This window comes from Phoca vitulina, unplaced genomic scaffold, assembly GCF_004348235.1.
Source record: "Phoca vitulina isolate PV1807 unplaced genomic scaffold, GSC_HSeal_1.0 scaffold19, whole genome shotgun sequence".
NCBI classification, from domain to species: domain Eukaryota; kingdom Metazoa; phylum Chordata; class Mammalia; order Carnivora; family Phocidae; genus Phoca; species Phoca vitulina.
In genome coordinates this window covers 28,527,939-28,539,175 of record NW_022589722.1, presented here as the reverse complement: position 1 = coordinate 28,539,175, position 11,237 = coordinate 28,527,939, and the positions used below count along the sequence as shown (strand labels likewise).

Genomic DNA, 11,237 nt, shown 5'->3' with positions numbered 1-11,237 from the left:
GGACCAGGGAGTGGGGGAGGCAGAACTACAGGCCAGATGAGGTCCCTGGGGAGAGGCTAGTGGCTTGGACAGGGGGAGGGGTGAGAAGTGTCAGATTCTGGACATATTTTCATCTTTTTCAAGGCGGATCTGATAGCATTTGTCATTGGAGTGGGTGTGGGGAAGGTGTGTGGTGGGCAGAGAGGAGTCAGGGCTTGGGGCCCAAGCGGCAGGAAAGGGAGCTGTCCTTAACTGAGATGGGGGAGATGCAGGACAGCGTGGGGGAGACCGGGCCGCTGGCTGGAGCCCTGTAAGGGAGCACAGTTAGAAATGTGCCTTCAGGGAGAGGTCCGGGCTGCGGGCCACATCTGGGCGTCATGCGCAGATAGGTGCCTCCAAAGCCAAGGGTTGGATGACAGCATGTAAAGAGTCGGGGAAGGAGCAGAAGATCAAGAGCTGAGCACAGCCTGTGGAAACTTCTAGAGGCTGGGGAGAGAAGGGAGTTCCCCTTCCCCTCCCCAGGGCGGAGGAGGATGGGGGTGGGCACAGAGGAGAAGTGGTCAGGTGTGGCATCTGGGAAACCAGAAGAGTAAAGTGCTTCAGAGAACAGGGAGTGGGCAGCAGTGACAGGTGCTGCTAGAGGGACCAGTGAGGCAAGGAGCAGGCTCCATGTGGACCTAGGAACATGGGCATAGCTGGGGACCAAAAATGACAGATTTAGTGGGCTAGTGGGGGGAGGGGTTTGAGGGACAAAGGAGGGGAGAAACCCAAGAGACAGGACTTTTGCTATAAAGGGAAGGACAAAGGTGAGGCAGTAGGGAAGGGGAGCGGGTTAGGGGATCCTAAAGGGGTTTTGGTTTTAAGATTGGAGAAGTACCTAAAGGGGTTTTGGTTTCCTTCTTTTGGTTTTTAAGATAGGAGAAGTGTGTGGGTTGATGAGAATGAGCAGGGCAGGGGAGAGAGGGCAGAGTTGCTGAGTCAGTGTGGGCTTGAAGGGCTTGTGGACAAGGGGAGGGGGTCCTGGGAGGGAAGGCAGCGCCTAAGTACCAGGTCAGGAGGCTGCAGATGGGTGGTGGAAGCCCATGGGAATTTTCTTCTGATTCGTTCATTCAAAGGCACCTACTAAGTGCTAGGCTGTTGCAGGTCTGGGATGGAGAGTTTTCATGTTCTCAAAGGTGGCCTGGGGACCAGTCATCCGCTGAGGGGGAGGAGGAGCCCCGAGGAGTGAGGACAACACAGCCAGCGGCCAGCGGACCCGGGGGAGAGTGAGTGGGGCCAGGACGCAGCAGCAACAAGGGCCTTCGGAAGTTGTGAAGGTTCAAGCAAATAAGTGAAATTCGGTAAAACACCGAGCCACGCCGCAGGCCGAGCGTTTAGCACCAGTCACAGCTGGGGCGTGGGGTGGGAGGTTCATGAGTGTCCTCTAGGCTGTGGCATCAGGCAGGCCCGGGTTCCAATACTGACACTGCCCCTTCTCAGTTGCATGACCTTCAAGCGACTTAACCGGCCGAGCCTCAGTTTTCTCATCTGTTAAATGGGGAAATCGGATTATAAGCCCACACAGCAGGCGACAGGGAGGCCAGGGGGGCGCTCCGTACCTGCTGACGGCGGTCCACCCCGGCGCGGGAGCAGCGGGGACGCGCGGGGCCGAGGAGCCGGGACCCAGCGGGGGCGGCGGGCGGGGCGGCGCTGACCACGCCCGGGCCGGAGGGGCGGTGCTCCCGGCGCAGGACTCGGGGCTCTGCCTCCCGCCGCCGCGCCGCCCGCCGGCCCGCGGGACCAGCTGGTCCGCTGTCGCTGCCGCCGCCGCGGGAGCCGGAGGTACCCGGGACCGCGCGCAGGGGGCGGCGGGCGGGGGCTCCCGGGTGCGGCCCTGGGGGCGCCCCGGGCGCGGGTAGGGGTGCCGCGAGAAGGCGGGGGTGGGCTGCGGAGGGGGCGGCGGGGGCTCGGCCGCCGCCCGGGCCACCTGTTCCGGAGGGACATCTGCGTGCGCACCGACTGCGCGCGGCGGTCCCCCGCTAACTGCGCCCCGAAGTTGAGCGCGGCGGCTGCACGGGCGCCTGGCCGGCGAGAGGGGAGCAGCCCCGCCCGGGTCCCGGGTCCCGCGCCGGCGGAGAGGGTCGTGGGGGCGGGAGGCCCGGGGGCGAGGCGCGCCGCTCCGCTGCGGGGCGCGGAATGGTCTCGGGAGGCCTGGCCGCCCCGCCGCGCTCGCTCCTGGCCCCGGAGGGGGTGCGGCTGGGACAGCGCCGGGGAGCGGCCCGCTGGAGGGGAGACTGCCGGGGGCGGGAGGCGTCGGCCCGGGTCGAGGGGGGCGGGGGGTGCCTTGGCTTCGGAAGTGCCGAGGCGGGGGGAGGGCCCTGCAGGTGGAGGGAAGGGCCTGGGTCGGAGCGCCCCTTCCCCTTCTCAGGGATCCCGACCCGCCGACGACCCGTCCTTCCGGCTCGCTTCGCTCCCTCCCTGCTAGCCAGAGTGGGAGTTGTGATGTGCTTGGGAGCGGCTCTGGCAGGGGGTCTCTGAGTCCACTGCCCTTCGCTGCTGGGGGGCGGGGACGCTTGCCTCAGTTTCCTCATCTGACACCCTGGAATAGACGTTCCCACCTCCTGGGCAGACTCAGCTGAGCCTCTGGCTCTGAGAGGGTTAAAAGCCGTCTCCCCTGCATCCACCCCTCCCTCAGGAGGACACCCTTTGCGTCTCCTGTCTCCCGGAGATGCTGAGTGATTGCCTGCTCCTCGCAGGCCCCTTGGGGGCCGGCAGAAGCAGGGCTCAGGTTGGCCAGGACTCTACCCTCCACACCTAGGTCTGCGCTCCGTGTTCCCGCTCGGAGATCCCCTAGGGGGGACTCCCCCAGGTGGGCCCAAATACAAAAGAAAGGGAGAGGCGAGATGGAATCCTCTGACAGCTTGCTATAAGAGGACAAACTCCCAAATAGAAATTCTGAAAATTGTCTCCTTTCCTTATTCCGACGGAAGCCCTTCTAGCTGCCCAGGTTAAAGGTCCAAACTGGGACGGGGGCAGAGTAAGAGGAGGTGGCTGCCTGGGACATTTGCGACAGGACTGGAAGTAGGGACAGATGAGAAAGGGAAGCTTGAAATGTGGAAACAGCTCTTTCCTCCCCCACCGCCTCCCTCCCCAGCGGCCGCTGCCCCTCCTGGCCCTCCGTCCAGGCAGGTGGGCTGTAGGGCTCTACCAGCCACCTGCTCACCCAAGCTCTGCGCCCGATGTGCCTCTGGAATGCACTTCCTCCCAACCGTCGGACCTCCTAGGTGAGCTCACAATACCTGCTAAATGCCCTGTGTTTTCATTGTGCCACTCCTGTCCAGACTGGAAACTTCTAGAGGAAAGGAACCTTACCTGAAACCTCAGTGCCCAGCCCAGCACACAGTGCTCCCTAAATGTTGCTTGGAATGAATTAACTGTAGGAAGTAGGGGGGAGATGCCATATTTGCACCACTTGGAGAATCCTACTGTTAAATTTCGCCATTTTTGCCGAACTTTTTAAAAAATACTTTTTAACATATTTGAATATATCTTGTCTATAGAAATTTTTCAAATTCCTCACCTCTCTCAAACCTTTTTTTAATATTTTTCAATGTTTACCTGTGTTTTATCATGTTAGTAAAGGGAACACATTGGAAATTTAGGCTCTTTGGAATAACGTTACGTTGAACTTTTGCACGTACACATTGCCCGATTTTTCCTGGAAAGAGCATCACCTGGTCGTCACTGCATTTGAACCTCTAGAAGGGCTCTACCTAGAGCCAGCTGGCTCTCCAGAGGACCTGTACCATTTCGTACTTCCTCAGGCTGCGAGTGTGCATTTCTTGTTATTTCCTAGAAATGAAATTGCTGAATCAAAGAGCATGAACGGCTAGGATCTTTGTGTGATTCCCACCCCCCCACCCCACCCCCGGTTTTACTGAGCTGTGACTGACACGCAGCACCGTGTAAGCTGAAGGTGTACAGAGTGATTTGGCAAATATATGTGCCTTGGGAAATGACCACAAAATGTGAGTTTCTGATTCATTTGTTTGAGCTCATCAGCAAGGTATTTGCCTCTTGTCTGGTCTCTTGGTGGCAAAGACCTCCTCCCAGATTATCATTTGGCTTTTATTTTTGCTGCTGCTGGTGTGTGTTTTGAAAGAGCACGTTTTTTCTTTTTACTTTACTTTATCTGTGTGGGTGCTTTTCGGTAAAGGAGACTTGGCTGCATTTATGAGCTGACAGGAAGGAGCCAGAAGACGGAGTGGTGAGTCCCAGAGGAGAGGCAGGTCCCTAGATTGAGGTCCCAGAGGATGCAGGAGGTGGGGGGTGTCTGGCACTGGTCGAGGGAACTTCTGAGCTGGTGAGGACAGGAGGCAAAAGGGAAGGGCCCGGCTGACACCTTATGAACTGGCTTTGATCTTCATGTAGAGGGAGGTGGAAAAGCTCAGTGGAGAGAAGAGGTTCTGGTCCTCAGGCCCCCAGCTCCCAGTGCTGTTTGCAAGCCTCATCCCCTGGAGTCCTCCCTGCTTCCCTGGGAGGTAGCAGGTGTTACCAACCCCTCCCTCCCCCAACAGACAGACTCCCGAGGGAGGGGAAAGTGCCTTGTTCAGGTTCAGTCTGCTGATGAGTGGCAGGGATGCATTCAAAGTTGGCTCTCCTGGCATCAACTGCATGCCCTTGAGACTCTCTCTCCTCTTGGTGCCTCCATTTCTAGTAGATATCAGGAAGCTGCACCCATCTTACTCAGTGAGTGAGAGTCCCTTCCTCTCCTGTCTCTCTTTTCCCTCTGGACAGACCTCAGTGGATCCAGAAGCTTCCAGTGGAAGCTGAGTTGGCCACAGGACTAGAAGAGCCCCTTCCCTTCTGGCTGGTGCCCGCACACTCTGCCCTGTGCCCATACTCTCCAGCGGGAACACACCGCACATTCTGGAAGTCAGACCTGTGCAAAGTCTGAATTGGCAAACGGGGAGCTAGGTGAACAGGCGCATGAGAGTGAAGCAGAAGTGGTCTTCACATTCACCCAACAGACTTGATTTGAAAGAGCAGAATCCCTCGTCGCAGATGTAGACACAGAGCCCAGAAAGGTCCCTGCCCCCACCAACTCTCCAGTTGTCTGAGGTCTTCATTTGCACCTTCCCATCAGGTCTCCAAGGCAGCCTCCTGAGTTGGGGAGTGGGCCATGGATTGAGCCCTTACTAGGTGCCAGACACTTTATTATTTAACCCCCTCTGCAGGGGCGCCTGGGTGGCACACTCGGTTGAGCGTCTGTCTGCCTTGGCTCAGGTCATGATCCTGCCAGCCTGGGATCAAGCCCCACATCCGGCTCTCCACTCAGCAAGGAGTCTGCTTCTCCTTCTCCCTCTGCCCCCCCACCCCCCACCCCCGCTCATGCTCTCTCTCAAAATAAATAAATAAAATATTTTAAAAAATAATAACGCCCTCTACCAGCCTGTGCTATTCTTCCCATTTTACAGATGAGGAAACTGAGGCTCAGGGTTAAGTGCCTTTTCTTTATTGCGGTGAGTTTGAGCCTCCAGCTCCAGAGCAGTCCCAGGTGAACTTGGCTGGGCCACAGGCAGACTCCTTCCACCTGACAAGGGGCGTTGAAATCCCAGCTGTGCCTTGGTTCCCTCAACTCTTAAGCTGTAGTTGATAAGAGCACCTGCCTCAGGGCTTATCGGGAGGATTAAATGAGTTACTCCACGAAAACCACTTTGACCAGTGTCTGTGCAGAGTAAGCCCTCAGGAAATGGTATAGTATTGTTACTATTAACCAGGAGCTCCACGCCTGACAGGGAGCCTTTCAGAAATGGCAGCTCAAGCAGCTCACCCCTCCCCTCCCCATGCCGAGGGTAATGGGAAGGTGGGCGCATCCTGACACTGGAAAGAATATGGACTTTTTTTTTTTAAGATTTTATTTATTTATTTGACAGAGAGACACAGCGAGAGAGGGAACACTAGCAGGGGGAGTGGGAGAGGGAGAAGCAGGCTTCCCGCTGAGCAGGGAGCCCGATGCGGGGCTCGATCCCAGGACCCCGGGATCATGACCTGAGCCGAAGGCAGACGCTTAACAACTGAGCCACCCAGGCGCCCCAAGAATATGGACTTTTTATTTTTATTTCATTTTTTTTAAAAGATTTTATTTATTTGACAGAGAGACACAGCGAGAGAGGGAACACAAGCAGGGGGAGTGGGAGAGGGAGAAGCAGGCTTCCCGCCGAGCAGGGGGCCCAATGCGGGGCTCCATCCCAGGTCCTTGGGATTATGACCTGAGCCAAAAGCAGATGGTTAACAACTGAACCACCCAGGCACCCCCTTTATTTTTTTTAAGATTACTTATTTATTAGAGAGAGAGCATGCGCGTTCTCTAATAAATAAAGCAGAGGGAGAGGGAGAAGCAGGGCTCAGTCTTCGGACCCTGAGACCATGACCTGAGCCAAAGTCAGATGCTTAACCGACTGAGCCGCCCAGGCGCCCAGAGAACGCGGAGTTTTAAAAACCTTTCTGGAGACAAGATAATGATCCGTACCTACAACTTTAAATTACGTTTCCTTTGACCCAAGAGGCTCATTTCTAGGAACCAGTCCTACAGAAGTAATTAAGGATGTGCTCAAAGACGTGAGTGCTAAGATACTCACCACGGTGTTGTCCGTAAAAGCAGAAAGATGGAAACCACAGTTCCAGGAGTCAGGACAGGAAATAGGCAAAGTGAAGGATGGGACTGCCATATGAGATTCACTGTCGCCCTGCAAAATTAGGGTACAGAGCTGTATTTATGGACATGAAATGAGGGCATAGCGTACGCTTTCAAGCAGGTTTATCCCGGTACAGTTTACACATCGTTGCACGCATACAGTTTGATGAGTTTTAGGAAATGTGTACGGTAGGGGCCCAGCACGTTTTTAAGTGAAAAATAAAGCGAGTAGAACAGTACGTGTAATAGGATCTCCCTCTGTGCACATGCGGCTCTGGGTAAACATCGCTCCGTGTCTGCGACAGCCCCATGTGGCAGGTCCCCGGCAACATGGAGGCATTGGGAAGGGACCGAGAAGAATATATGTCACGTGCTTTTGCCTCGGGTCTTTAGTGACCTCACACCGTCTTCGGGGTGGAGTAAAGCAGGTGTCCCTGCAGGGTGGTGACTGGACACACACACAAGCCCTCGATTGTGGAAATACGGAGACAATACTCAAAGGCATGAAGCCACGACTCTAATCACCTGTCCCCCGTGCAGCCGGGAACAGCATTTTGGTGGACCCCGTAGCAAATGGCAGCTCTTCTCCACTATTCTGGTTAGGAGGCTGCTGGGCAGGGGAGGGGATGCGGGGACGTCTTGGGAAGCGGGAAGCACATACTGCAGAAACGTGGAAATCCCAGAGCCTGGTGGGTTTGAGCGATGGAGTTGGTTTTCCTTTCACGTTTTTACCGTCCTGTTCAAGGGCACCTGGAGTGTCAGGGTGGTTTTCCTTCTTGCCTCGGTCCTCACACGCTGATGGTGCCCTCCCTCAGTTACTGTCATTTACAGCCTCGGGAGAGTGGCGGCGTGTGGCTAAGTGCCCACGTTCCTCTGCTTCCAGTATCCTCCACGGCCAAGTGCACCCTGGGCATTCCCAGCGGGACTCACCCGGGGCCCTGAGGGTCTGCCCGTAGTCTAGGCTGTGGACGAGGCCCGGGGTTTGGGGTAAGTGCTGCTCACATGCCCACTCGTTTGGAAGGTAGCCACGAGTGCCAGTGTGTGTAGTGGGGATCCAGGCCACAGCCCACAGTGGGAGCTGTGCTGAAATCCAGGCAGCTTCCTGGAGGTGGCCTGCTCTGCTGACCTAGGTCAGGAGAGACTCAGGGAGGAAGGACCGTCCAAGGACTCGGAGCAGACATCCCTGGGTGCAAATCCTGCCTTCCATGCTTATTAGCCCTGCTGCAGTGGGAAGGTCGCCTTTCCTCTCTGGACCTTCATTTTCTCAAGTGTGAAATGGGGCTGTGGTAGTAAACGTGAGGACGTAAGAGTGATCAGTGCTTGGCAGGGTGCCTGATGTGTGGTGTGTTCTTGGCGAGGGGCAGCTCTTCCCACATATTACGGTTAAGAGGTTGCTGGGGAGGGGAGGATGGAGGGATGTTTTAAGGGAAAGGAAAGAGCATATTGCAGAAATCTGGAATTCCCAGAGCCCGATGGCTTGAGCAATCTGGCAGAGGTCAGCCTCTGGAAGTTGTGGGCCTGGGGAGGGGCAGGGGCTGCAGGGGAAGGCCTGGGTGGCTGGGGGTGTGGAGACCTGCTTGGGGCCGAGGCAGGAAGCCAGGGAAGAGGTGGGGGGTGGTAGGCCTGAGGCAGAGGACAGAGTCCTGAGCTGGGCTGTGGTCATGGGGGCTGATGTGGGAAGGAGAGATGTGTCAGAAAGATGTTCCAAGAGGGGCTCTCCCCCTAATTTCCCAGCCCTCCACCCCCCTCTCCTCTGGACTGTCCCAAGAGCCACATAACTGCTTTCTTGTTGCCACACATGCCCCGTGGTTTAGTCTCAAAAAGCAGCCAGATCCCAAAGATCTCTTTAAGACATATGGGACACTGTAGCCCTTTAATCCTCAAAAGCTCCCAATGGCAGCCCTCCCAGTCAGAGAGACAAATTCTTCCAGTGGCCCTCAAGGCTCCCTATGACCTGCTCTCCTCATTATCTCTCTGACTTCCTCTCCTGGTACCTTCTTCCTCCCACTTTACTTACTCGGCTATTTCTTTTCTTTTTTTTTTTTTTAAAGATTTTATTTATTTATTTGACACAGAGAGAGAAAGCACAAGTAGGCAGAGAGGCAGGCAGAGAGAGGGAGAAGGAGGCTCTCCACTGAGCAGGGAGCCGGACGCGGGGCTCGATCGCAGGACCCAGGGATCATGACCTGAGCCGAAGGCAGCCGCTTAACCGACTGAGCCACCCAGGTGCCCCTACTCGGCTATTTCAACAACACCTCAGGCACACATGCCCCAGGACCTTTGCACTCACCGATTTCCCTCCTGGGACACACTTCCCCCAGCTAGCCCTAAGACTGGTCCTCTCACTTTCTTCAGCTCTCCGCACAAATGTCAACTTTTCAGAGAGGCATCCTTACTGGTCTGTGTGAAGTAGCACCCCCACCCCTGGGCCTCCCAGTCCAAGCTCCCTGCTGCATTTTTCCACATAGCACATTGTCATCCACCTGATGTATTTCTTTACTTATTAATTTTCTCCCACTAGAATTTCAGCTCCAGGAAGCAAAAGACGATCGGCTTTGTTCACTGCTGTCTATTTCCAGATCTTGGAGTGGGGCATGGCACATAATGGGTGTTCAAGCATTTGTTGAATGAAGGATCAGGGGACTGTGTGTGATGCCAAGGGCTTGATGGGTTTCTTTCCAAGATTTTTGTAATCAGGTTGAGCAGGAACTCTCTTATCTGTGAATTGTCATCCTTCTGGCCTTATTATCTGCCTGTGCTCTTGGCCTGGCACCAAGGGGCAGGTGGCCCTGAAATACCCTGTCTGGAGAGGTCAGCGAGGGCCGCCTCTGATGGAATGAACAGAACTAGTGCTGGAGAAACCAGATTTGGAAGATCTTTCTAGAATGGTCCTTAGAGATTGTCTTTCCCAAGCTCTTTATTTTACAGATGAAGAGATTGAGGCTCAGAATTGACGAGAGAGAGGTCAGACTCCAAGATCACAGAGCAGGTGTGTAGAAGACAGCAACCAGGTCCCTTGCTTAGGCAATACGCAGTTAGCAAAGACTGTTAAGACTAAGCATTCCCAGTATGGTCAATGCTGTGTATGCGTATCGTGCAGGGCAGGGTTGGTGCTCTCTTTTGTTGCCAGTTATTTGTAATCTGTAATACAGTAAAAAAGGAAAAAGTGAAGCAAGCTGGGAACTTTTCTTCCAAATAGAGTGAACTCAGGAATCTTTAACTCAGGCTGGACCTTATAAAAACCTTTTCCATAGGCATTTCATTTGCCAGCCATGATCTTATCTGATGAAGATTTCTCGCTGCTACTTGTGCTTCTGTGATCGCTGGGCATAGCAAATGACCAGCACAGCAAGCTCCTCCATACCCAGCCATCCTGGTAAGCGTGTGTATGCACATGCCAAAGACAGCAAATGTGTAGGAGTCCGGATTCATGGTAGCTTATGCTGCCTGAACTGCACATAAAGCTCAGGGGGGTGACTTCACCCTGCTCCTGAGAAGCCAACCCCAGGCAGCCTGATCCTCAGTCCATCCTCCAGTGCAGAGCTGGAGTGACCCTGGCAGGGAGCGATGGCCTCGGGGAAAGAGGAGAGGTCTGCGACTTGGGGGCAGATTTACCTGCGTGCAAATCCTGTCTCCCATGCTTACTAGCCCTGCAGCTTTGGGAAGGTCACCTTTCCTCTCTGGGGACCAGGAAAGAGTCGGGTATTTCAATATGAAAAGTCAAAGGTATGTGACCTTGTTTTGTACCCTCAGATGGTGAGGCGGGACATGTCAATTACACTTTCTTTTTCTTTTTTTTTTTTTTTTAAAGATTTTTATTTATTTGACAGAGACACAACGAGAGAAGGAACACAAGCAGGGAGAGTGGGAGAGGGAGAAGCAGGCTTCCCGCGGAGCAGGGAGCCCGATGTGGGGCTCGATCCCAGGACCCTGGGATCATGACCTGAGCCGAAGGCAGACGCTTAACAACTGAGCCACCCAGGCGCCCCTCAATTACACTTTCTAACAGTTGTAATCGGCATCCGCCCGTGGTTTGCAGTTTGCAAATGGCATTCGCCTGGGTTAGTTACCCTATCTGATCTTGGCTTTGTGAGCAGTTTAGGGATAATTTACTCATTTGTTCAGAAAATATACATGGGGCCTCTGCTATGTGCGAGGGCCTGTGCAAGCCCCAAGGGATGCACAATGAGTAAAACAGCCTTCGCCCCTGCCCCCTGAGAGCCGATGTTTACACGGTATCAGTGTGTCTTTGTGTATTTAATCAGTCCCTTCAAAAAAGACCTTGGGCTGTTTTCAGTCGGTGGCAATTGAAAACAACCTGTGACCTGTACGAATGACACTTATCTACAGATAAATGCACAGTGGTGTTACATGCTGAGAGGGTAAGCGGTTGTGTAATTTTGATAGCCGTTCACTTGCCCTCCACCACTGGAGTTGAACCATTTAGCATGCCTAGCAGCCCTGGGCGGGGGGTGCCTGTCCCCCCACAGCCTGGCCAGGAGAATGTGCTGTCCAAGTTTTGGATTTTTGCCAATCGGACAGACCCCGGGGCGGGGGGGGGGGGGGGGGGGGGGGGGGGGGG

General features: G+C 54.9%; 1 protein-coding gene across 1 annotated transcript in view; it reads left to right on the top strand.

The window, feature by feature from the left end:
- The first annotated feature begins 1,736 nt into the window (after positions 1 to 1,736).
- Positions 1,737 to 11,237, top strand: part of A4GALT (alpha 1,4-galactosyltransferase (P blood group)) — a 24,794-nt gene continuing 15,293 nt past the window's right edge. The window contains exon 1 of the mRNA XM_032416891.1: positions 1,737 to 1,800. The gene's annotated coding sequence lies outside the window, so the exon portion shown is untranslated. The remainder of the gene's footprint in view (positions 1,801 to 11,237) is intronic.